Below are 25,660 nucleotides of genomic sequence, written 5' to 3' on the forward strand. Positions count from 1 at the left end.
CTGTGAGTCTCCATAATATGTGCTTTTTTTCCTAGAAATTAGCTACGGGCACAAGTCCCAGAAATGAGATGAGAATTTTAAGATCTAAAGTTATGCACTATTTCTCTTTTTTCATTTCCCCCCAAATACTGTCTCTTTCTTTCACTGTCACCCCTCCCCCATACACACTCACACAGTTTCCTTGATGAAAATTCTTCAGTAGATGTATTTCTAGGGATGAGGTATTTTTCTTTGTTTGCTTTATTTTGAATGTTATTTTCAGAAGTCTGACATTACTGTAGCCTTTCCAGAGAGTCTGCTGAGAGGTTTGTTCGATTTGGTCAAATGATTTGCATGACTTCAACTGAGCTTTTACCTTATCAACATTTTCTCTCAGCTATGGGCAGCTGCTTTAACAGATGAGCTTAGATTTTTAAAGTGACTCTGTTTCCTGCATGGATTAAGCCTTTTACCAAGATTAGATCTAGAAATTTGTTCCGTGAGGATCATAATAAATTATAATAATTATAATAAATTGTTCTGACCATATAGCAGAGGAAGTTAATAAATTGTCAAGATAATGACAATGTGGAAAATGCTTCTACATACAGATTTCTTAACCTAAAACCAAACAATTTCTACCTCTTTAGTTGACTTTTTTTGCCTCCTATGACATTTTAAAGATACTAGTAAAAGTAAAGATGCCATCAATAGAATGGAAGTCTTTTTTTAACCAATATTTGTAAATAATGAACTATTTGACCTCAAGTTATTTTATTTCTCTGATTACCCATATTTGCTTTTGCTATTCCATATAATAATTCTATTGCACATATAATAATTCTATTCAGACAGACTATAGCCACTAGGCTTCTAAGTTTTTTTTTTTTTTTTTTTGATTAGAGAATTGAGAGATTGCAGAGAATATAAATGAGTAAGTTTCTTGCAGCTGTGGCCAGTTATAGAGAAGACCATTCACTACTGATGTAATTCTTTGGTTTAAACTTTACAGTTATCTCAAGATACTACATTCTGAAACTGACAAAGCTATTGTCTGACTACTAGATAATACTATGCACTGCTAGAGAAGACTGATTAGGCAAACTGAGGAGGACAGTTCTGTAACATACAAACCGAAAGATGATATAAAGAGCTTTTTAATGTGAACTATTTAACTGTAATTTACTTTGAATGTTTTTAATATCAATGAAAAAATGTCTTTATTGTAATTTTGTCTCTGCTATCATTTGGGCTTTTTAACCAGCACCATAGCTAAGATGTAAATTACAATTTCAGAATTAGTACATTGAAAATGACACTAGAAATTGGAGAACTAAGTTGGCTATTCTGGAAATTAAAATTTGCCAAAATATGTTCTATGAGAAGATTGTGGGGAAAAAGCGAGTCTGTGATGAAGCATATGATGAGAAATGCACACATTGTAATGATCCTTAGTCATGTGTGAATCAGACTATCACACATCTGCAATAAAGAAACCTGTTTTTTTAACCTTGTTTAACTCAACTTTCCCCAAATTTATTTAACTGGAGAACACTTTATATGTGTGATGTCAACTGACATGCTGAAAACTTGAATTCCACGGGAAAAACCTGGGGGAATATTGCTTCAGTGCTTTAGAAAAGATACGTTTCAGTTTTTTCCATGTCTGATAAAAGACAAAGTAGACATTATCATCTTTGCCTAACTTTAGCCTATTCATTTAGCAGATCTTTGCACCAAAACACAACAAAACTCATGCTGGAAAATTTGTTGTAGACAGTCTCATAAAAGACATTTTATTTAAATTTCTAAATGATTTGTTAAGGAACATGAATATTTTTAAGGGTAAATGTAAAGCAAACATGGAATCATTAGATGGACACATTTTGATATACAAATATATATATATATATATACATATGTGTATATATATATATATATATACACACACAAACAGTATATGCCTAATACATTTATACAATTTTATCTTTTTAATGATATTTTACTGTAGAAACCAAGCTGTAATTATGTATTTAATTTTATCTATTTCTTCTAATGACTTTGTCAATTTCAAATACATTTAAAGACTCAGATATTTCAGCCTGTAGCACAGTTCTCCTCTTTTAAAAATTCTGTTTCTATCTCTGCAGAACATAAAGTTTTAGAAACAGAAGCCAGAGAGATGTGTGTGTGTGTGTTTGTCTGTATAATACATGTACATGATAACAAACCAAATTGTATAGAAGAGCCTAGAAAAAAGCAATAGGCTTTTGCCACATTCTTTCACATAACCAGAGACAAACTTTTTAAATTACTGAATTTTGAAGCAAGTGGAATGTAAGAATGGCTTCTTTCTGTGGTTGTAATGCCATGATATTTAGGCTTCTCAAAGTAGAATATTCTTTAATAAAAAATCACATAGACTTTATCTTCTATATTCCATTAGTTGCTTGAATTTTACCACATTTTGATTACCTTCAGTTATGTTTAGAGCATAACTGTCTTTATAGTTGTCTGGAACTTTAAATTATCTTTTAAAAATTGTGGTAAGATACATGTAACAAACAATTTACTATCTTAACCACTTTTAAGTGTAGAGTTCAGTGGTATTAAGTAATTTACATTGTTGTGCTACCATCACCACCATCTATCCACAGAACTGTTTTCATCTTGCAAAACTTGAAACACTACCCTTATAACACTAATTCTCCCAGTCCCTGGAAACCACCATTCTACTTTGTCTCTATTAATTTGTCTACTGTAAGTACTTTATATAAGTGAAATCATGCAAATTATCTTTCTTTTTTTTGAGTTGGTTATCATTTTATCCAAAAAAGTCCATCATACTTTTTTTTTTTTTAACCTGGAGACTTTTTTCTGGGAGCTCTGTTGACCTGTTTTGTTTTTTGTTTTGTTTTGTTTTGTTTTGTTTTTTTTGCATTGGTTTTCCACTAGGAATGGATGTGTTGGATATATATTAGTGTTGGGCTAACATTTTATTGAAGTGGTGGCAGGAGTTTATATTTCAAAGTGCCTTTGTTTTTCTCTTACACTGTCTTCCTTTGCTCCATTATATTCTAATGCCCAGTTTTGCTGATGCAAATACAGATAGGCGGCATTTTGAATTTTTTGTCCTTTGTAGGTGACTTGTATTCCTTTCTGTGGAAACATTTAGGATGTTCTGTTTATCCTCAATATTCTATAATTTTGCAATGATATATCTGTGGTTGAGTATCTTAATCAATTTGTATTCAGGCTCTGTACATTTTTTAGTATCCTTTTACATTTGAAGAATTATGTCCCTTTCCAGAAATCTAGAATTTATTTCATAATTTCCCCTTAGAATTTTTTATTTTCTCCTTCTGGGAATTCTGGATTTTGTACGTACTAGATGGTTTTTCAAAAAAAACATCTTTTTACTTTTCTATCATATTCTCTCTCTCTCTCTTTTTTTTTTCCTTTGGCTATTTTTGTCTGACTGAATTTTCTATACCAAGTTAAGTGCTCTTAGAATACATTCTTGTTCTGTTGTTTATTTTATAGATGCAATATTGTAAATGTATTTTAGCCTATTAATTATTTCGTTAGTTTTTTAAAGTTCTATTTGTTTTCCTAACAATCTTGTTTTCCTCTAAGGTCAGTTTTTAAAATTGTTTTTGGTCTTTGTCTTTTGTGTGTTAGCAATACTCATATGCCAACTGATCTTTGGTGTCTGTTCATATATTTTCAAAAAATTATCTATTTGGGTGCCCTTTGAGTGCACCAATATAAGTGGTACTATTCTCTTTTTCTCTGTTTTTAACAACAGTTCTGATTTTCAACTCTTTCTTGTTTGGCAGAGGTATGGCATATGATGAATAGTGAGCTTTGCTTTAGGATGAATAAGCAGACCAGGTGACTTCCTTCTCATTATAATACCTCATTCCAGTTCCATGTGCTCTTTTTTCTTAAATGTCAGTGTGAAGGATGGGCGAGGATGATGGGTAGAAGAACATTGCACCTTAAACTGCTTAGTCATCTAAGAGCAAAGATAAGTCAATTGACAGAGATAAGAAGAGTTTGGGTAGTGGTGCATTCTCAGGTGTTTTCACTTCTCTGCTCTGTGCTCTTTAAAAAAGTACTTTAATAAAGACCTGCAGAAACAGTATTTTAATTACATTTGCCTACTCGTGTTAAAAAACAAAAACTCAGAAAACTGTCGACACAAGTAAGTTCCTTAACTTGATAAAGGTTATAAACCTAAGAACTTAAACTAAGTGTTTAAGGGAAGAAAGCCAGGGATAGCCACTATTACCATACCTTCTTAACAAAGTAGGTGGTTCATGCTGTTACTTAAGGATAGAATTCCTAAGAACACAGAAGAAATAGAAGGGTTGAAAGAAAAGAAATGAAACTATCTTTAATTTCAGATTACAGCATCATATAGCAAAACAATTTTTTTAAATCCAGAAACTACTAGAACTAACAAAATTCAGCACACTTGCTAGATGTAAGAATCATGTACCAATGAGTAATATTTCTCTATACCAGCAGTGATCATGTATAAAAAAATGATTAAGGTAAATATAATTTCCAAAAGGAATAAACTTTCTAGGAATTAAGGAATTCTATTTTTTTCCATAAAGAGAATTTTAAAATTCTAACAATGGACAGAGATAATGGTCTTAATAAATGAGCTAATTCTAGGCTCTTGAGTGGGATGACTGTGTAATGAATATATTAATTTTTCCTGTTTTAATTTATAAACTGTAACCCCACTTAAAATTCTAGTTGGACTTTTTGAAGAAATTGATAAATACACCAAAACATATTTTAAAACATAAAGGTACGTGAATAATTTTTAAGAAAAAGAATAAAGGAAGGGGAAGAATTCCTGTATCATTTATTAAAATGTATTACAGAGGTATATTAATAAAAACATTGTGGTTTTGGCAAAAAATAAGATAAATGAATAATGAGACAAAAAAGTACAAAGATGGAGCTATGCATATATGAAGACAATTTATTATAAAGGTGTTACCACAAATTAATGGTAAAGGAAAAATTTAGTCAGACACGCTAGGAAAACGGACACAGTAACCAAAGAAAAATAAAATTAGAGCCTTACAAAACACCACATACAATGATGGAATCCAGATGGATTAAAGACTCAGAAGATAAAGCTACAAAGTTAGTAGAACAAAATACTGGGACTACCACTGCACCTTAAAAAGTGGTGAAAGGCTGCTTATTAAAAACTTGAAAAGTAAGAACCATAAGGCAAAAAATGCTATGAGTTTGATTGTATCAAACACTAAGGACTTCAGTTCAACGTTGGGCACCCTAGGCAAAGTTAAGTAACTAACAGATGAAGAATGTATCTGCAGTGTTTAAAACTGACGTAGACTTTAATCTGGACTAAAACAGGAATTTGTGAATTCAAAAAGAACAAAACAAGAAACCCAAAGAGAAAAATTGGCAGAGCATATGAAATGACTTTATAGTCTCTACTGATTATTGCTTATTTTAGTCTTCTCCATGGAAATTTAACTTATTCCAGAAAGACTCATGTTTCTTCTTCTTAAAGCGCGTTTATTCTTTTGTTACTATTATTAAAGTATAAAAATAAATGTTAACGTTTTTAAACCTCAGGGAGTAACAATTATTGTAACAGCAAAAACGAATTCCCCTAAAAAGTCTGGCAATTATGTGACAAACACGCAGGACCCTGACTAGTAATAAAGTTCTCTAAAGACTCAGTGGAGTTATAATTATCAAGTCATTTCTAAAGAAAGGAATAATGCATTTTACAAAACAAATTGTCACGAGAAATAATATAGTGTTGGGTTTCATCTAAGTGTAAACTCACCATTTCCCCTCAAGGCTTAAACAAATATTACATGAGTGAGGGCTCTTGTAAAATGTTATGTTTTGAAATAGATTTCATTAATGGTTTCTAGTGATAATTTATTTCTCTCTTTATGCACAAGTCTCTTCTCACACTAATAATGAATAGCTTATTTGCATATAAATAGATTTCAGTATTTGCTGAAGCAGAGACCAAACATGTTTCTCTCCCCCCTGGACATTGTTAAACAGAATAAAAAGAGGGGATGGGAATATTATAATAATTAGCAATTGATACTTAAAATAATTTTACTGATCAAAAAATTTTGCAGGCAACTTTCTTTGGTGTTTTTATTGATATACTGCATTTCAAAGGTTTTGACCTCTATTAAAATCATTAAAAAAAAGAATCTGTGCAGTTTTCTTTGTGATTTTTTTTTTATATATATACCTATGCCTCAAACAAAAACAACGTAACAGCTTGATACTGGTTATTGAAATATTTACAATGACCCTCTGGGTATCCTCTCCTAATTAGTTTTTGCTGTTTTCACTGATAAGTTAGCATGTTCTGTTTTAGAGAAAGTAAATGTCATTTTTGTGACCATATTGCTTAATTAAGTAAATCCCTTATTTTTGAGATATAACAGCTCACACACTTACGATAGAGAGATATTTTGTTCCTTTTAGTTAAGAATGTGTAAATGTTAATCTTTCAGTTATCATAGGGTTAAAGTATGAAATCTTAAAAAAATTTAATTATTAGAACATATGTCCTAAGTAAATATGTCTTATAATAAAAAGGTTTTTTGAGCCTACTTTTGTTTCAGCTAAGGATGGTCGTTAGTGGAGAAAGAAAAATTCACTTAATGTTTTTTAAAAGATATCTATTTAATGTTTGGTCCTTGACTTTCAGTGTTTGAAATAGGTTACATTTCTCTGTCATTGTTCTTTAAGTGAATAAGAGGCATCATCTTGTGACACACTTAGTATTTTTAGGTAATTCTTTCAGAAAATAAAAATTAAGATAACAGCTGCTTTCTGGTAGGTACAATGTCTATTAATAAATGTGTCTTTCTGACCAGCAGAGTGACTCAGTGGAAAGTGAATAATGACTTCAGCTTTCAAAAAAGACAAGAAACATGACCATACTATTTGAGCAATTCTGTTTCACTTGATTTTTGTTACTTGAGTAAATACTGTTTTCATCTATTCTTATATATATATGCTTGCTAAGATGAGTGAGGTGGTTCCTATGGGTACAAAGCCCTTTCCAAACATGGAGCCAAAGGTATCCTGAAAGAAGTGGTAAAAACACTGTATTTAAGTCTATGTATTTTAAAATATATACAGATCTTTTCTACCCATTAAAAAGACTGAGAAAGAAAATTGTCCCTCAGAGAACATGACACATTGCATTCTGCCACAGAGAGGCAGCCTTCACCAAAACATAAAACTTAGGGCCATTTGGTTTTGGAAAATAATATTTAACTCTAGATTAAAAAAAAAAATTATAACAGGTTTAGAAAGTAGCAGTGTGTGGCAGCCTTGACAATTAGGAGTCTGACAGTATGGTGATTTGAAGACAACTTGGTTTTCAGAACTGTGACATTTTTGTTTTCCTTAAGTGTTTATGCACTTATAAATTTAAAAGTGTAAGTGTAAAACCAAACTTATATCCACTTTGATATGCTAGTGAATTAATAATCCTGGAACAAAGTTTCTAAATTTATTCCATCTTTTAAGCCTAATTCACCTGTTAGGGAAATGTAATGTTCAGATAAAAGCATAATATTCTCATTTAATTAACATGTTTTTTGTTTGGCAAATTTGTTGCTTTTGGAAGGTGCTAGAGACAGCAAAAGAAGATGAAGAAGGCAGTGTGAAATATTGGAAAGCATTCTTAAAAAACATAGAGCAAGTCACAGTTCAGCTATTAACTCAATTTCCTGTAAAATTTAAATAATTTGATTTTCCCCTCTTTCCTCTCAGGGATGTTCTAAGGATTAAAAGTGGTTGAATGATTTGATTCTTACTCATTTTGTGACTTTGTAGAAGTTGCTTAACTTTTCTGGGCCATTTTATCCCCCTTTGATTAAAGAAGGAAACTAAAACTTAACAAGATTTACAGAATGTATGAAGCTTATATGGCCAGTATACAGAAAGCTTGATTTTGAGTTTAGGTTAAAGATTTATTCTGGGAAATAATAGATAAAGTAGAGATGGAAGTATACATATTTCATAGAATTGTATCTTCTGTCATCATGAAATAAGTTTTGCACTTATTTGGCCCAAAATTGAAATCATGTGACATGCCCATGACAGAATTCATGATATTTTAAAGGATATACACTGAAGAGTAAATCTCTTTCCTATCTTAATAATGCCAGTGTCCTACTAATCTCTTTCCTCTCAGGAACGAATTATTCTAAACTTATTACAAACATTTATGTGATATATCATCTAAATGCCATTTTCACATTCTTTATAGTAATTCGCATTCACAGTATTTATTTTTTCCATAGACAATTACTGAGAAAGAAAAATAAAATGAAAAAAGAATAGTGAAAATGCTTATAAGTCATGAGAATAGACTCTAGTGGACACAAAAATTGAGCCTTCCTTGGTTTGGCTTAGTTCAGCTCAGCAAGCATTGGCTCTACCATAAACAGGCACTGAGACATAGAGATTCAGGTGTGTTCTAGAGGAAAGAATAGTCTCATCCATAATTTCTTAAGGTTAATTCTTTGGATCGTGAGTTCTTGAGATTTAGGGGAAAATGATTAAATGTTTAAGTATATTTGAGAATAGCTGCATACTAAATTGTCACAGTTGAGAAGTCTAAAGCAATGAGTTTTGTTAAAATTATGTTTTCTTGTTTCCACTTTCAGAGAATATGATTTACTGTTTTGTCATGAATCCAAAGAATCTGCATTCTAACACTAATCTGAGTGATTCTGATGCCTGTGGTCCATGAACTACACTTTGAGAAAGATTAGTTTGAAATATTTGGTGCTGAATATGATCTTTGATTTTTAGTCTTAATATTTCAAGCCACAATTCAGCCAGATGCCAGTGGAGAAACATGTCTAAAGCTATGGAAGGGCTGTGAATAGGTCCTGTGGGTCATGGGTGTTGAAGACAGATGAGGAAACCCTTAACTATTTGGAAACAAACATCATTAACATAACAAATCCCACTGTTATTTGTCTTTGTTAAATTAATTAGTGGTAGTTGATGAGAAGGCTTGAAAGGGAAGAATTCTGCTGAGTTTATGAGGTGGCCTGCTATTATTCCATGAAGGTATGGGAACAGGGTTGGAAAATATTTACATTATATAATTGCAAGAACAGAATGAACAGAGAACACTGTTAAGGTGAAGAAAATTTTTATTTAGCTTTAAATGTATGGATAGATTTAAATTTACTGAAAATGAGCAAGAAACTTTCTGACATACTTGATGGTTAACCTGTTAGTTTTTGTTTGATCTCTGATGAATATAAACAAAACATTTGTGAATGAAAACCTGAAAATCCCAGTCTCTCATTCATATACTCATGGGTTTAAGATGCAGAATTTATTCAATTAAGTTGCAAATAAAAATATTAACCCTTGATAATAACCTTTAATTGACCTGTCATTATATAAATTATGTAAGCTCTTTCAGAAAAGTCTGAACTCTGTGAGTCTAGCTTTGTTGTAGCAATTTGTAGCAGACCTAGTCAAAGATTCAAATCTAAACACACTTAGGAGCCTAACAATTTTTAGCATGTTAAGAAAATGGCAGTAGTCACCATTAAAATGGTAAAAATAAGGCATTTTACAAGTTTTGCTTCAAATCATAGCTCATTTACTATAGTTTCTTAGGTAATTTAGTTTGATTAATACTAATTAAATGTTTTAATTATTTAAAAATTAAGGTATTTATATTTAAAGAACTCTACCTAACTTGATCTATGACATGACACGTTTTTCAAAAATGTATAGCATTTTCCCAGTTTTTGCACACAGTATTCACAGAGCTAAGTGCCAGTTTTAAGAGGGAATACCTTACCATTTCAGCTCTAATTAACTATTAACGTAATGATCGTGATCTAAGAGGACTTGGAATGTATGTTGAGACTCTTCTACGTTTTGCTTAGTGTTCTCAGCATTCTGGCTCCAAACCTTTAAAAATGGACAGTTGGAATATAGAACCCAAATTCAGTTAAGAAAACTTGCTACTAATATGTCAAACCAACTGTGAGGTGTTTTATTTACCTTGAAGATAATTTCATGTTTTATTGAATTTATTGATCAGTTGATAATTTTGTTCATTGATCAGTAAAAATCTTCATGTGTTACATATTTATATACTACTTACTCAAAATGGTATTGGGTGAAAGTTGATCATCCTTCCAGTTGGTTCCAATAATTCATACAGGAAGTGTGTTGTGCCTACATTTACTATACTGGTGAAAGTCACTCAGATATGTATACTGTACTTATGTTATCAGAGAGCAAAATTATCTTTTTTAGTAGGAGCAGTTCAAAGACTTCATCTGATAAGGTTTTAGATGCATGTTTTTACAAGTATGTGTTTCGAGGTAAACAGACATCATTGTCTGAAGGTTTATTTCAGTCAAGCCAAATTCCTGTGATTTTGTGTTTATATGTCACAGGAGTGCAGTCCTACTACTTACTCAGTACTAGGACACACGTTTTAACAGGTGGATAATTTAGAAAGACTCCAGTAGACGCAGCTCTCATTCAACTTAGGTTGAAGTGTGTAATAACAGTCCATGTCTTAGAGACTGTGTTGGCAATAATTCCGAGATACTCTAAAGTAACTTTAAGGTATCATCCTTAAGTATTTAAGATTTTATTTCTTAAAATATATAATACCCACTTTGTTTTTGGAAAGAGAAGTCAACAATATGGTAAAACATACATGAAAATTTTGGTTAAAGGTTTATGCATTATTGGAACTCTTGTTTCATCAGTTTAATAGACTATGCAGTTTTGTGGTTGTAATCTGAAGTGCCATTTAATCAAATCAAATCTTAGAAGCAGGAGAACATTAAACCTAAATGTGGTTTTGGCATTGATGATACTTCCTTGTGTACTAATCTTTTGTCTTTACTTTTATTTCATTTGTAGAGTTGATGAATAAAATCAGTGTGAGAAAATGCATTCCATAAAAATCTAAGCTCTCCAAATGACATTTTAAAGTCATGCAGTCCATTTCAATGAACAATTTTCTAAATGGCTTTTTTAATTTCTAAAGATATGCTCACATATGGGGTATTTACTTTTCAGTATGTTTCTGTCGCCTTTAGATAAAAAAAGAACTTGATATTCATAAGCAGAATTGACAACATGATTTATAAATTTTAGCTCATTATGAAGACAGCCATTTTTTAATACAAGATTTTGCAGCTTTGTTCATAGAATTAGTTATTTCTGAGCCCACTCTAATGTACCAAAATGATTTTCATTTTAAATTACTCATTGTTCCTGTTCTCTCCCATTTTTGCCCTGTAGCATTGGTTGACATTTCAGAGAGAGTAAGTTGGCATAGGGCTGGAAAACGTAATTATAAGAATCACCTGCTCTTGAATTTCCCATTATATAGTAGTCATGATTTGGGCAGACTTTTCATAGGTGTTTGATTTAGAATGAGAAGTTTTCTTCTTCCATGACCTGCTATTAAAATGTGACATTTTGGTAAATAAATAGAAGATAGTTTCTGCGTAATCCAGCTGTGAATCAGAGCTGGTGAAACAATGTAAATCTTTGACTTGTATCATATAAGCAGTAACGTATGTAATTGGAAGTACATTTTAAGATTAAGTGCAGTAAACCTTTTTTCATGCTCTGTATCTTAAAGCAAATTAAGTGCTAAAATACAGCAAAGTGCATATTAAAAGTTTTGCTTCACTTAATGCTCCTCAAAGGAATTCCAATAAAAGGAAATTTACAACTATATTTGAATATTTTCTTTTCTTTTTAATGAGTTATAACCATGAATGTAAATACTTGTCAGTTGCTTTAGCATGATGGTAAAGGCACAGGCTAGATGATATTTCTTCATAACTAAAAATAAAACTTACTGTTACAGTACTGTTTTGATACTATCCTTACCTATTGCATTAACCTTTATAAATCTTTGTGGTTAAAGTTGCAATTTTCAATTAATTGACTGTGGAATTGTGTACTTAGTTCCTGATGATAGTTTGTGTTTGTTTCTAGGTACATTTTCCCATGCATAACTTGGTTTGTGTATTTAAGACTCTGTTAAGATTATGTATGTCTATATACATTATTTTCTGCAGTATAAATATCAATTGTATTATTTCAAAGTCATGCATGCTTTTTTTTTAAAATAGTGAGATGTCATCTGCTATAATACTTGACATTTGGTAGATCAAAACACATTAGGTTCTGTTCTAGTCAATCGGGCTGCTATAACAAAAATACAATAGACTGGATGACTTAAATAATAGAAATGTATTTCTCACAATTCTGGAGTCTGAGAAGTTCAAGATCAAGGTGCCCAAGGTGCTGGCCAATTCTGTTCCTAGTGAGGGTCCTCTTCCTGGTTTGTAGATAGACATTTTGCTGTATCTTCACACGGGGATGATGGGAAGAGAAAGAGAGAGAATGAGAATAAGCTCCTTATGTCTCTTCTTATAAGGACTCTAGTCCTGTCATGCGGGCTCCACCCTTGTGACCTAATTACCTCTCAAAAGCCCCATTTCCAAATACCATCACATTGGGGATTAAGGTCTTAACATATAAATTGTCGAGGGACACATTGAGTTTATAGCAGCTTCCCACAAGCGTTTTATAACCTTGGATATCTTTCCTATTAATTGAATTGATAATAGAATGGTTGATCTAGAGCCAAATGCTATGTTTTATTTTAAATTTTAAAATGTCCTATGTTAATGAAGATAAAGCATTCAGTGTGAACTTATCAATTCTAATATATTTAAGAGTTTAAAATGTTAACAGGAATCTACTCTCCAAAGTGGTTTTGAATTGCATGTTTACTATGGAGATAGAGACATTAATTTTGTATTCTATTAGTATCTTTATATCTCCTCTATTTCACTGTTTATGTTCATTGTCAATATTCTGTGCTCCAATTTTTTATTCCCTCTTCCCACACAGTGTTTCTTCAGTGACGTCTAGTTTCACCTCATCACCACTCTTCTAAAGTTACATTCCACATACTCTACAGTGACCTCTCTATAAGTGTCCTCTTGAAATATTTGATATAGTAGACCTCTAATACTCTTCATATACAGGGCGTGTCATGGAATAGACACACAATAAGCCTGGTTAACGTGGAAAAGGAGAAAAATAACCTCTCCTTGTTTTCTCTTTATGCTGTTGTAATAGCTATATTCTACTCACCAGACTATTTCCTTCTTGGACTCCACATTCTTTCCCTTAGAGAACCCTCAATTATTGCCTCTGTGTGAATAACATCATTCTTTTTCTCCACACCAGCTTTCTCATGAGCTTCAATTACATATCTGCAATTGTTCTCTAGACATTTCTGTTTCAATATCCTGCATTTTTCAGATATAACTGGTTCAAAATCAAGCACAAGATGTTCCTCTCCTTGTTCCGTGTTTCCTTATTTCTGTCACAGTGTTACTTTTTGCATAGCCACTATCCATTTTTATCTTCTTCTAATCACTATACATACTGTTTGTTGCATCTCTTAGAAAATATCCTGAATTGTTCTTCCTTTCCCTTATCAATGTTAGTAAACTCCTTGTTAGTGACCCTGAAACAGACCATCTTCAAGTTATCCTATTCTATAAACTACTGCCAGAGTTTATGTCTTAAACTATGTCTTTCTTCATGGATCTCCTTTAGTCTAAAACCGTGAAGAGCTAGATTAAGGAAATGGCTTTCAACCCTTTAAAAAAATTACTCAACAACTTTGGTTAAATAAAATCTTACATGGGACCCAAACAAAATAGTAAATCAGTTGTTGTTTTGACTGAAAATATTTAAAGCCTGTTTATTTTGGGCTTTACCTACACATTGCCCCTGGGCACATCTGTGGAATTTTGGGGACATTTTAGAATACAGTTTTAAACCTGTGGGCTCTAGTACAAAATCTTTATTTAGGATTAGGCTCTATTCCATCCAGCCAGTCTGCTTACTACATTCAATTGTTGCCTGTAAATTCCACCTTTGTGCCTTGACTTCTATCATGTTTAGTGTCCAGAATGCTGTTAAACCATCTTTCTGCTTCTTTAAATCTTACTCATGTCTCCAAATGCAGTTCAGTTACCATGTCTTCACTGAAAAAGTTACATTTACACTACTCTGTAGTCTATTAAATGTGCAATAGTATTATGTCTAAAAATGCAGATACCTTACTTAAAAAAATACTTTATTTCTAAAAATTTTAAACATTTGAGCCTTCAGCAAGTCAGGTTTTTTTTTAATCAATTTATATATTTATTATTGCATCAATTCTAGTCTCCACTTTGGCTCTTACAATATAAATTCCACTTCTTGTACCTTATCCACTAATTCATAGAAACCTAGATGTCCTATTTATAATATCTATATCAAGCCAAAGCTGCTGCTTTCATCTTCTGATCTAGATGAGTTTCAGATCCAAATACACACTAATCAGAGCTGTACAGGGAAGAGCACGGACCATCTCCTGTGAAGTAACACTGGCAGTTCTTATCTTCTCAGTCCTACTATTGTACGGATCATATATATTTCAGTGGGAATTACTGCAGAAGAACACCTATGACCAATTTCCCCATCTTGACCCATGCCCATAATTTGATTTCTCTCTATGCTAGCTGAAACCAACAGATCCCCATTTAATTTAACAGAAGGAGAATTAAAACTTGTATTGGGCTTCAAGGTCGAAAAGGAGGCAGGCTCATTTGCCCTGTTCTTCCCAACAGAATATGTCAATATCATTATAATGAATATTTAAGTTATAGTCATTTTATTGGTATAGTGTCTTGCCTTGATGTTGCCTGCTGGCTGATCAGGGTGGTGGTTGCTGAAGGCTGGGTGGCTGTGGCAATTTCTTAAAATAAGACAACAATGAAATTTGCTGCACCAATTGACTCTTCCTTTCATGAATGATTTTTCTATAGCATGCATGCTGTTTGATAGCATTTTACTCACAGTAAAAGCTTGTTTCAAAATTAGACTCAATCCTCTCAAACCCTGCTGCAACTGTATCAATTAAGTTTATATATTATTCTAAATCCTTTGTTGTCGAAATGTCGGCAGTCTTCATAGTATTTTCCCTAGGAGTAGATTCCATCTCAAGAAACCACTTTCTGTACTTACTCATAAGAAGCAACTTCTCATCCAGTAAGGGTTTATCATGAGGTTGCAAAAACTGAATCACATCTTCAGGCTCTATTTCTAATTTAGTCCTCTTACTATTTCCACCCCATCTCCAGTTTCTTCTTTCACTGAGTCTTGAATCTCTCAAAGTCATCCATGAAGGTTGGAACCAATGTCTTCCAAACTCCTGTTAATGTTGATATTTTGACCTAGTTCCATGAATTAAAAAATGTTCTTAATAGCATCTAGAATAAGGAACCATTTCCAGAAGTTTTTTAATTGACTTTGCCCACATCCTTCATAGGAAACACTGTCTATGGGCTTATGAAATGAATTTCTTAAATAATAAGACTTGAGAGTCAAACTGACTCCTTGATCCATGGGCTGCAGAATGGATGTTGTGTTAACAGGCATTAAAACATCATTAATCTTGTACATCTTCATCAGAGCTCTTAGGTGACCAGATACATTGTCACTGAGCAGGAATATTTTAAAAGGAATCTTTTTTTCTGAGCAGTAAGTCTCAACAGTGGGATTAAAATATTCAAAAAATCATGTTGTGAACACTTGTGCCAGCATGCAGGCTTTGTTATAACATTTATGGAGCACAGGCAGAACAGATGCAGCATAATTCTTAGGGGCCCTAGGATTTTCGGTCTGGTAAATGAGCAGTCTTCAACGTAAAGTCACCAGCTGCATTAGCCCCTCTCAGGAGAGCCAGCCTGTCCTTTGAAGCTTTGAGGCCAGGCATTGATTTCTCCTCTCTAGCTATGAAAGTCCTGGAAGGTGTCTTCTTCCAATAAAGGGCTGTTTTGTCTACATTGAAAATCTGTTGCTTAGTGTAGCCACCTTCATGAATTGTCGTAGCTAGATCTTCTGGATAACTTGCTACAGCTTCTATTATCAGCATTTGCTGCTTCACCTTGCACTTTTATGTTGTGGAGAGGGCTTCTTTACTTAAACCAACCTCTGCTGGCTTCAAAACTTTCGTCTGCAACTTCTTCATCTCTCTCAGCCTTCGTAGAATTGAAGGGAGTTGGCGTCTTGCTCTGGATTAGGCTTTGGTTTAAGGGAGTGCTATGGCTGGTTTGATCTTCTACCCAGGCCACTAAAACTTTCTCCATGTGAGCAATGACTGTTTCACTTTCTTATCATTTGTGTGTTCACTGGAGGAGGACTTTAAATTTCTTTCAAAAACTTTCCCCAACTATTTAGCACAAGAGGTCTAGCTTTCGGCCTGCTTTGGCTTTTGACGTGCCTTCCTCACTAAGTTTAATCATTTTTAGTTTTTGATTTAAAGTGAGAGACATGTGAATCTTCCTTTCACTTTAACACTTATAGACCATTGTAACATTACTAGTTGGCCTTATCTCAGTATCATTGTCCTCCGGGAATAGGCAGATTCAAGGAGAGGGAGAGAGATGGGGGAGCATTCAGAACACACACATGTATCACTTAGGTTTGCCATCTTATATGGGCATGGTTGGTGGCGCGCCCAATTAAAGTAGTAACATCAAAGGTCACTGATCGTATATCACCATAACAGATATAAAATGAAAAAGTTTGAAATATTGTAAAAATTACCAAAACGTGACACCAAGACATGAAGTAAACAAATACTGTTGGGAAAATGGTGGTGATAGGCTTGCTAGAAACAGGGTTGCCACAAACCTTCAATTTGTAAAAAACACAATATCTGCAAAGTGCAATAAAGCGAAGTGCAATAAAATGAAGTATTCCTGTATTTCATGCTTATCATATTTCAAATCCCTGAATGAATAAGTGTTCAAAAGGAATGCTCCAAGATTGTTTGATGCTAAATCTAAATGTTAAGATCATAAATCTAAGAATAATATCCATGTGACCAAAATCAATCATTTAAATCATGCTTTATTATTTTTACATTTGTTTTTTCTTAGGGCCTGCAACGTACAATCCTGTTTTACAGAAATCTTGCTCCATACCCTTACTTGTTAAAGCATCGAAGCGTTTTAAAGATTCCAAAGAGACTACTCCTGGTCCAGCGACATATGAGGTTTGTCAATGATATTTCTCTTTTAATAACAACACAAGAATAGAAAAATGTCCAGAAAGTACTGCAAATGTCCTTATTAAAGTCCTTTTCTTATGGTTTATTATTACTAACTAATCAAAATGTTTTGACTAAGAAAGACCTTTTGAAGATATATTCTGACATTTCTTAAAGAATTATTTAAGAATTTAAAAATTAATCATTTATCTATAAATATTCTCTACAGAATTAATATATATAATTTTTTACATCCCTGCAACTTTAATATTTACTTGTTTACATACACACATTGAAATTTCCAAGTATTTATTGAAATCATGAATTTATTAGAGAGCTTAGAAGAAGAAAGCCCTGTGGATCCAATAAAATCAAGTAGTGATCTTTTTTTTTAATAAATGTAGTTGGTTTAGTTTAGATTCATGATAAATAAATGTCTCATTATGCTATGGGTCTTCTGATTGTAAGAAGGAGGTTCAAGTAAACCTGCAGGGTTTTAGAAATTGTGTTCACTATATGCCTTAATTCCCCATTTGGTGGGAAAAAGTTTTCCCACTGGCTATAGCAATTGATTTAAGAGTTAATACTCAGTGCAAATCACAGTCAATGTCCTTTTTTTGGGTTAGTTAATGACAAGTTTATTTTTATTGAATGTATGTTTTTCTGCTTATTTAAAATGCCATATTCCAAATAATTTTTTCAACATTCTCTCAAAAGTAGATTCATAATATCAGAAAAAGGAAGAAAAAGAAAATCCAAATATATAATGGAGATGTTACTTGTTGACTGTTGACTCCCAAAAAGATAACTGTTAATGCCTACTGAGATTAAGCAAAGCTAATTTTCTAAGGCTTACTTTAGAAAGGGAGACTCTGCTAGACAGAGTGTTAGTAGTATTTCAGAAGGTGGAAGTCAAGAAAAGATTGCATAATATTTTAGGATCGGCTGTGTGATTGGTTGCCTGATGTAAGGCAAGTCTTACAAACTGGGAACTAGTAGGGATTTGGCAGAGTTTGTGACATGTTTACGTGGATTTGTTTGGATTGTTGGGTGCAGTGAGGAAGGATCTTTAATTAAGTATTAGCAGTAAGCTGTTAGTCTTGATAAGTTGGGTATTAGAACTGTTCATAGTCTGGTCATATTAAATCACATTAAATCTTTAGCTGAGTACTTCCCCACTCCTTTTTAAAGGTGATTTTAATGGTGTCCATAGATTATAAATGCCGGTAAATCTAATGTTATCCTTTTTCATTTTGTGATACGTTTGTCATAAACGATGTATCCACTAGTATTTCTGGTATTTAAAGATGCCTTTCCTTTTTCTTTCATTAAGATTTTATGAACATATTTATACTTCTTCCTAGTCATTTATTGTAGAAAATTATTTCTACATGTTTGGGGAAAACTACTTATGGATTTAATAATGAAGTTTAATTAAAGTATTGCCTGAAATTTCAAACTAATGTATCTTCTAAATACTGCACCCCAAGGTAACTGTTTTGTTGAGAACTGACCCTGTAATGTTTTGTCTTCCCAGCACCATTTGTTTCTTTTAATAATTGAAAACTTTCTTTGAACAAGTAATTTTCTTTCATTATTTTCCTTCTTTAAAGGAAAAGTTCTTTTAAGCTGACATGCTGAGGAATTAATTACAAGGTTTATTTGTTATAGCTTGTTATTTTTTAATTTGATGCTTCTCTTTTTCTTTATCATGTTTAGTAAGTTTAAGTTGGTGACTCTTAAGAATGTGTTTGCCCTAATTATTTTACTTTTTCAATTTTCTACTTATGGTGATTCTAGAAATTTATAAAACTGTTTTAAGATTGCAACATGCGATATTTTTGAAAAGTACTTAAACATGTATGACGTCTACTTCAAGATAGTTAGAGATTTTTTAGTATCTCATGTCCCCTCTGGATCCCAAACTGTCAGATGTCGGTGGTCTTTACAATAATATTTATAATAACTACAGTTTTCTAATGTTGTGCACCTTCATTTGTGGGGTCTGCTTGCCATTTTTATTCTTTCATGAATTCTCTTGAGTTTTGTAGACAGAATTAGTTTTCTCCTTTTTTTTTTTTTTTGGTCTAAGTTGTCATTAGAACATATCTTTACCCATTATATTTCAGTTACAGGCTAATCTGTTTGTCTCTTATGTTCCGTCTAGTTTTTGACATTTACTAGTTCACTCTAATGGACACTTTTGAATAGCTAGTAAAACCTAGAAGCTCTTTACTTAGAGGGCAAATGCATATATACTTTTAACAAAAACTGCATACAATTTTAGAAGGTTTATGATGTTCACTTATAGTGCCAGTCAGCTCCTAATGGTAGATTCTGAACTCCATGAGGTTAAGAATTTATTTAATTTAGTAGGGTTTCAACCACAGAAGCTGGCACATAGTATTGTATCAATAAATGTTTATAGTATAAATTAACAAAATGGATTTTCTTCCTAGGATTAAATTACTAATTTTTATCTAGAAGTAAAGATTTATTACTGACTTAGTTCTCAGTGAGAAAAATAGGGAAATGTTCTTTCAAAATAGCAGTAGGTTTTATTGATTGATTCACATCCTCTTGTTGAGGAAGTCTTCTGACTAGAAAACATGTGTTTTTAAAGATTAGATAAGGTTACACATTATTTTCTGGAATTTAAAGTTAATAATTATTATGTGACAATATTAAAATGAGATAGAAGAAACTTCAATGAATTCAGGTTTAAAATATTCTTCATTTAAATATTACAGAAAAATTTAAAATACTTCTTTAAAAAATCAAATTCTACTGAACTTAATTAAAATTCAGTAGTACAAGTTTATTTTTAGTATAGTTTTTCTACTTTATTGAGATATAATTAGCATATAGTGTAAGTTTAAGGTGTACAACATGATGATTTTGTGAGCATGTGTATTGCAAAGTGATTAGCACAATAAGGTAACACCTCCATCATCTCACATAATTACCTTTTTTTTGTGGTGATAGCATTTAAGATTTACTCTCTTAGCAACTTCAAATTGTATGATACAGTATTGTTAACTATAGTTACCATGCTTACATTACATCCCTAGTACTTAATCATCTTCTAACTGAAACTTTGTACCTTTTACCTAACCTCTCCCAATTTCTCCTACTCCCCAGCCTTTGGCAATCACTAATTTATTCTCTATTTCTAAACGTTCAGCTTTTTAAGATCCCAGATAAAGTGAGATCATACAGTATTTATCTTTTTCTGATGACTAATTTCACTTAGCATAAAGCCCTCAAGGTTTATTCATATTATTGCAAATGGCAGGATTTCCTTCTTTTTAAAACATTCCAGTGTGTGTGTGTGCGCGCGCACACGGGTATAACATTTTCTTCATCTATTTATCCTTTGATGGACACAAGTTGTTTCCATGTCTTGGCTATTGTGAATAATGCTGCAATGAAATGGGGGTGCAGAAGTCTCTAAAATATAGTGATTCACTTTCTTCAGATGTAAACCAAGGGGTGGGTTACTGAACAACATGACAGTTCTATATTTAATTTTTGAGGAACTTCCATAATGGCTGTACCAATTGACAGTCCCACCAGTAGTACACAAAGGTTTCCTTTTCTTCCCATTCTTGCCAACATTTATTATTCTTGTCTTTCTGATAATAGCTATACTGACAGTTGTGAGGTGGTATTTTTTGTGGTTTTGATTTGCCTTCCCCTGATGATTAATGATTTTGAGCATCTTTTCATGTACCTTTTGGCTGTTTGTATGTTATCTTTGGAAGAACATTTATTCAAGTCCTCTGTCCATTTTTAATTGGATTATTTTTTATAATTTTTGCTATTGAGTTGTATGAATTACTTTTATATTTTGATATTAATCCCTTCTCGGATATATGGTTTGCAAATGTTTTCTCCCATTTCTTTGGTTGCTTTTTCATTTCATTGATTGTTTCTTTTGCTGTGCAGAAGCTTTTTAGTTTGATGTAGTCCCATTTGCTTATTTTTGCTTATAGTTTAGATGTCATATCAAGAAAAATCATTGCCAAGACCAGTGTCAGGAAACTTTGGTTTATCTTCCTGCTAGGAGTTTTATAGTTTCAGGTGTTCAGTTTAAGACTTTAGACCATTTTGATTTAATTATTGTGAGTGGTGTAAGGTCCAGTTTCATTCGTTCTTTTTCATGTGGATATTCAATTTTCCAAGCATCATTTATTGAAGATACTATCCTTTTCCCATTGTGTATTTGTGACACCCTTGTCAAAGATTAGTTGAACATACATACAACAGTTCATTTCTGGGCTCTCAATTTGTTCCATTGGTTATGTGTCTGTTTTTAATGCCAGTTTTGATTACCACAGATTTGTGATATAGTTTGAAATTAAGAGATGTGATGTCTCTAGCTTTGTTGTTTTTTTCTCAGGAATACCTTGGCTACTCGGGGTCTTTTATGATTTTATATAAATTTTAGCTTTATTTATCTATTTCTGTGAAAAATGCCATTGAAATTTTGATAGGTATTGTATTGAATCAGTAGATGACAAGTAGAATGGATATTTTGTTATTGATTCTTTCAATCCATGAACATGGGATATCTTGCCATTTATTTGTATCTATAATTTCTTTCATCAATGTCTTATAATTTTCAGTGTACAGATATTTTACCTCCTTGGTTGCATTTATTCCTAAATTTTTTTATTATTTTTGATACTATTATAAATGGTATTGTTTCTTCATTTGTTTTATAGATAGTTTGTTGTTAGTGTATAGGAATGTAATTGACTTTTATGTCATTTTTTATTCTGCAATTTTATTGAATTTATTTGTTATTTCTATATGTAAGTTCATTTCATCTGCAAACAGAAAAAAAATGTATTTTTTCCTTTACAATTTGAATGACTATTGTTTCTTTTTCTTACCCAATTGTTCTATTCCAGTGCTATGTTAAATAGTGTTTAGAGTGGTCATCCTTGTCTTGTTCCTGATCATAGCAGCAAAGTTTCAACTTTTTACTGTTGATTATGATATCAGCCGTAGGCTTGTCATAAATGGCCACTATTATGTTGTGGTACATTCATTCTATACCCAATTTGTTGATTTTTTTTTTTAAATGAAAGAATGTTGAATTTTGTCTAATAGTTTTTTTGCATGTATTGAGATGATCATATGATTTTTATTTTCATTGTATTAATCTTGTGCATTCATGTTTATTAATTTGTTTTTGGTGAACCATTCTTGCTTCTAAGGGATAAATCCCATTTGATCATTGTCTATGACCCTTTTAAGATGCTGTTGAATTTGGTTTGCTATATTTTGTTAAGACTTTTTGCATGTATATTCATCAGGGATATTGGCCTGTACTTTTTAATTTTTGTAGCCTTATTATCTAGCTTTGCTATGAGGGTAATGCTGGCATTATAAAATGAGTTTGGGAGTATTCCCTTCTGTTCAATTTTTTGGAAGAGTTTGAAAAGAATTGACATTAATTCTTGAAATGTGTTGTGGAATTTAACAGTGAAACCATCTGGTCCTAAACTGTTGTTGGGAAGTTTTTTATTACCACTTCAGTCTCCTTAGTCATTAAGGTTTATTCATATTTTCTTTTTCTTTATGACTCAGTCTTGGTAGGTTGTATGTTTCTAGAAATTTACCCATTTTTTCCTAGGTTATCCAATATAGTGGTGTACAATTGTTTATAGTAGTCTCTTAGGATCCTTTATATTCCTGTGGTGTGAATTGTAATATCTCCTCTTTCACTTATGATTTCATTTATTTGAATCTTCTCTCTTTTTTCCCTTTGTCCAGCTAAAGGTTGGTCAATTTTCTTTATCTTCTCAAAATATCAGTTCTTTGTTTTGTTAATCTTTTCCATTGTTTCTTGGTCTCTATTTCATTTCTGCTCTGAAGTTTGTCTCCTTCCTTCTACTAACTTTGGAGTTAGTTCTTCTTTTTCTAATTCCATAAGAAGTAAGGATAATTTATTTATAATTTTTTTTCTTAATGTGGGCATTTTTTTCCTATAAACCTTCCTCTTAGAACAACTTTCACAATATTCCATTAAGTTTTGGTTTAATGTGTTTCCATTTTGTTTGTTTGTTTGAAGTTGCCTTTTTTTTTTTTTTTTTTACTTCCCTTTTGATTTCTTTTTGATCCATTGATTGTTTAGGAGTATGTTGTTTAATTAATCCACATATTTGTGAATTTTCCAGTTTTACCCCATTATTGATTTCTAGCTTCATACCATTGTGGTCAGAAAAGATATTTGGTATTTCAGTCTTCTTACATTTGTGAAGATTTGTTTTGTGACCTAACGTGTTACTCCTTCTGTAGACGGTTCCATGTGCGTTGCGAAGAGTGTGTTCTGCTGTTAGATGGAATGTTCTTTATATACTTAAGTTCACTTGTCTAAGATGTAGTTTAAATCTGTTGTTTCTTCATTGATTTTCTATCCGTTTTTTTCAAAGTATGGTGTTGAAGCCCTCTACTATTTTTGTTTTGTTGTCTATTTCTTTCTTAAGATCTGTTAATTTTTTCCTAATACATTCAAGTGCTTTGATACTGGGTGCATATATATAATCATTATATCCTCTGGATGAATTGACCTCTTTATCATTATATAATGACTTTCTTTGTCTCTTTTTACAGTTTTTGACTTAGAGTCTATTTTACCTGATGTAAATTAGCTATTCTTGTTTTCTTTTGTTTTCCATTATATGGAATATCTTTTTCCATTCCTTCACTTTGAGTCTATATGTGTCCTTAAAGCTAAAGTGAGTTTTTTCTTTAAGGTAGCATATGCTTCAGTCTTATTTTTTTGTTGATCTAGCCACTCTATACTTTTAGATTGGATAATTTAATCAGTTTACATTTAACTTAACTGTTACAGGTAAGGACTTACTAATGCCATCTTACTGTTTCCTGGCTGTTATGTAGTTTCCTTGTTTCTTTTTTCCTCTTTTGCTTAACAACAGTGCTTGGTATATAATAGGGACTCAGTAAAAATTTGTTCAATTTTTGAATGAATTTTAACTTTTTTTCCAATCCCATGTTACTAGTTAGATACTTTATTAATGTAATTCTGATCATTAGTACCATCAGCAACATTTTAAATTATATTCTTGCTTTTTAAAAAGACTTTATATTTTTAAGAGCAGTTTTAGATTTACAACAGATTTTTGAGGGAAGTACAGATATTTCCCATGTTCTGCTTGTCCCCCATACATGCATAGATCCCCCATTAATCACATCACTCATCAGAATATTGTATTTGTAACCAAGGGTGAACCTACATTGTCACATTACAACCACCCAAAGCCTATAGTTTACCTTAGGATTTACTCTAAGTGTTGTGCATTCTGTGGGCTTGGAAAAATATACAATGATATATACTCATCATTGTAATATCACACAAAGTATTTTCAATGCCCTAAAAATCCTCTGTATTCTGCTTATTCATCTCCCTATCCATTGGCAACCACTGATAATTTTAGGATCATAGTTTTGCTTTTTCTAGAATATCATAAAGTTGCAATCATACAGTATATAGACTTTTCAGATTGACTTCTTTCATTTAGTTTTATGCATTTAAGATTCTACTCTTGCTCTTTATATTTTAACTTTCTTGATATATTAATGTAATGAAAGACAAACAGTTCTCTAGATTTTTCAAAAGAAGTGTAAATACATTGGAAAGGAGTTTCAGAAATTTACCATTTGAGTCTCATAATTTTTGTTCAACTTCTGATTATGAGGATACAAAATTTGAAGAGCGATAAAATATCTCCAAATCATCTTTTCTTTCTTTGATTTTGTTCATTATTACTTGATAAAGATACATGTTAGATACCAATTGTTAGTCTCAGATGAGCTCCAGTTGGCTTGATATTAGTATCTTTTTCTCTCAGATTCTGACAGATGAGGCTTTTATTATTATAAGAAGTTTCTCAAGTTTTGGGGGGACTTTGTAGATATTACAGAAGAAAGTTGAGAAGACTGCTTTAGAAACTGCTATCTAGATTATTTTCTAATATACAGAATTGCCTATGCACGATCTTGAGAGTAAATAAAAAGAAATAAGGCAGTATATGATCGGGGTATTGAAAACAAATTTTCTAGGGCATTAGATTGTTCATATTGCCTCCAAAGTGCCACTTACAAGAGATAAAAAGACACGAGGTATGTGTTTAGACCTCCATTATCTGCTTCAACTGGAGTGGCTTGATTTTCTATGTTTAATATATTATACACTTACGTAAAATTACATTAGAGAAACAGTTTCACTGCTCAAAGTTAAAAAGAAAAAATTTAAAGCCACAGTTACAGAGAAAAGGTAGGTTCATTGGATTAGGAAAAAACTTAGTCTCAGTCTCCCTTCAGTCATTTAATAAATGAGATATAAGGATAAAAAACTACTAAAAATGTCATACAAAAATTGTACCAAAAACCATTTATTGCTATACTTGATAAATAGTTGAATCCATAAATTGTAGTCATTGTTACTATGCTTTTATTTCATGG

At 32.0% G+C, this 25,660-nt stretch overlaps 1 protein-coding gene across 1 annotated transcript in view; it reads left to right on the top strand.

Annotated features, from left to right (window-relative positions):
- STPG2 (sperm tail PG-rich repeat containing 2) overlaps positions 1 to 25,660 on the top strand; it is a 440,242-nt gene that overhangs the window by 222,325 nt on the left and 192,257 nt on the right. The window contains exon 10 of the mRNA XM_031469154.2: positions 17,055 to 17,170. The gene's annotated coding sequence lies outside the window, so the exon portion shown is untranslated. The remainder of the gene's footprint in view (positions 1 to 17,054; positions 17,171 to 25,660) is intronic.

This window comes from Camelus dromedarius, chromosome 1 (assembly GCF_036321535.1).
Source record: "Camelus dromedarius isolate mCamDro1 chromosome 1, mCamDro1.pat, whole genome shotgun sequence".
Classification (NCBI taxonomy): domain Eukaryota; kingdom Metazoa; phylum Chordata; class Mammalia; order Artiodactyla; family Camelidae; genus Camelus; species Camelus dromedarius.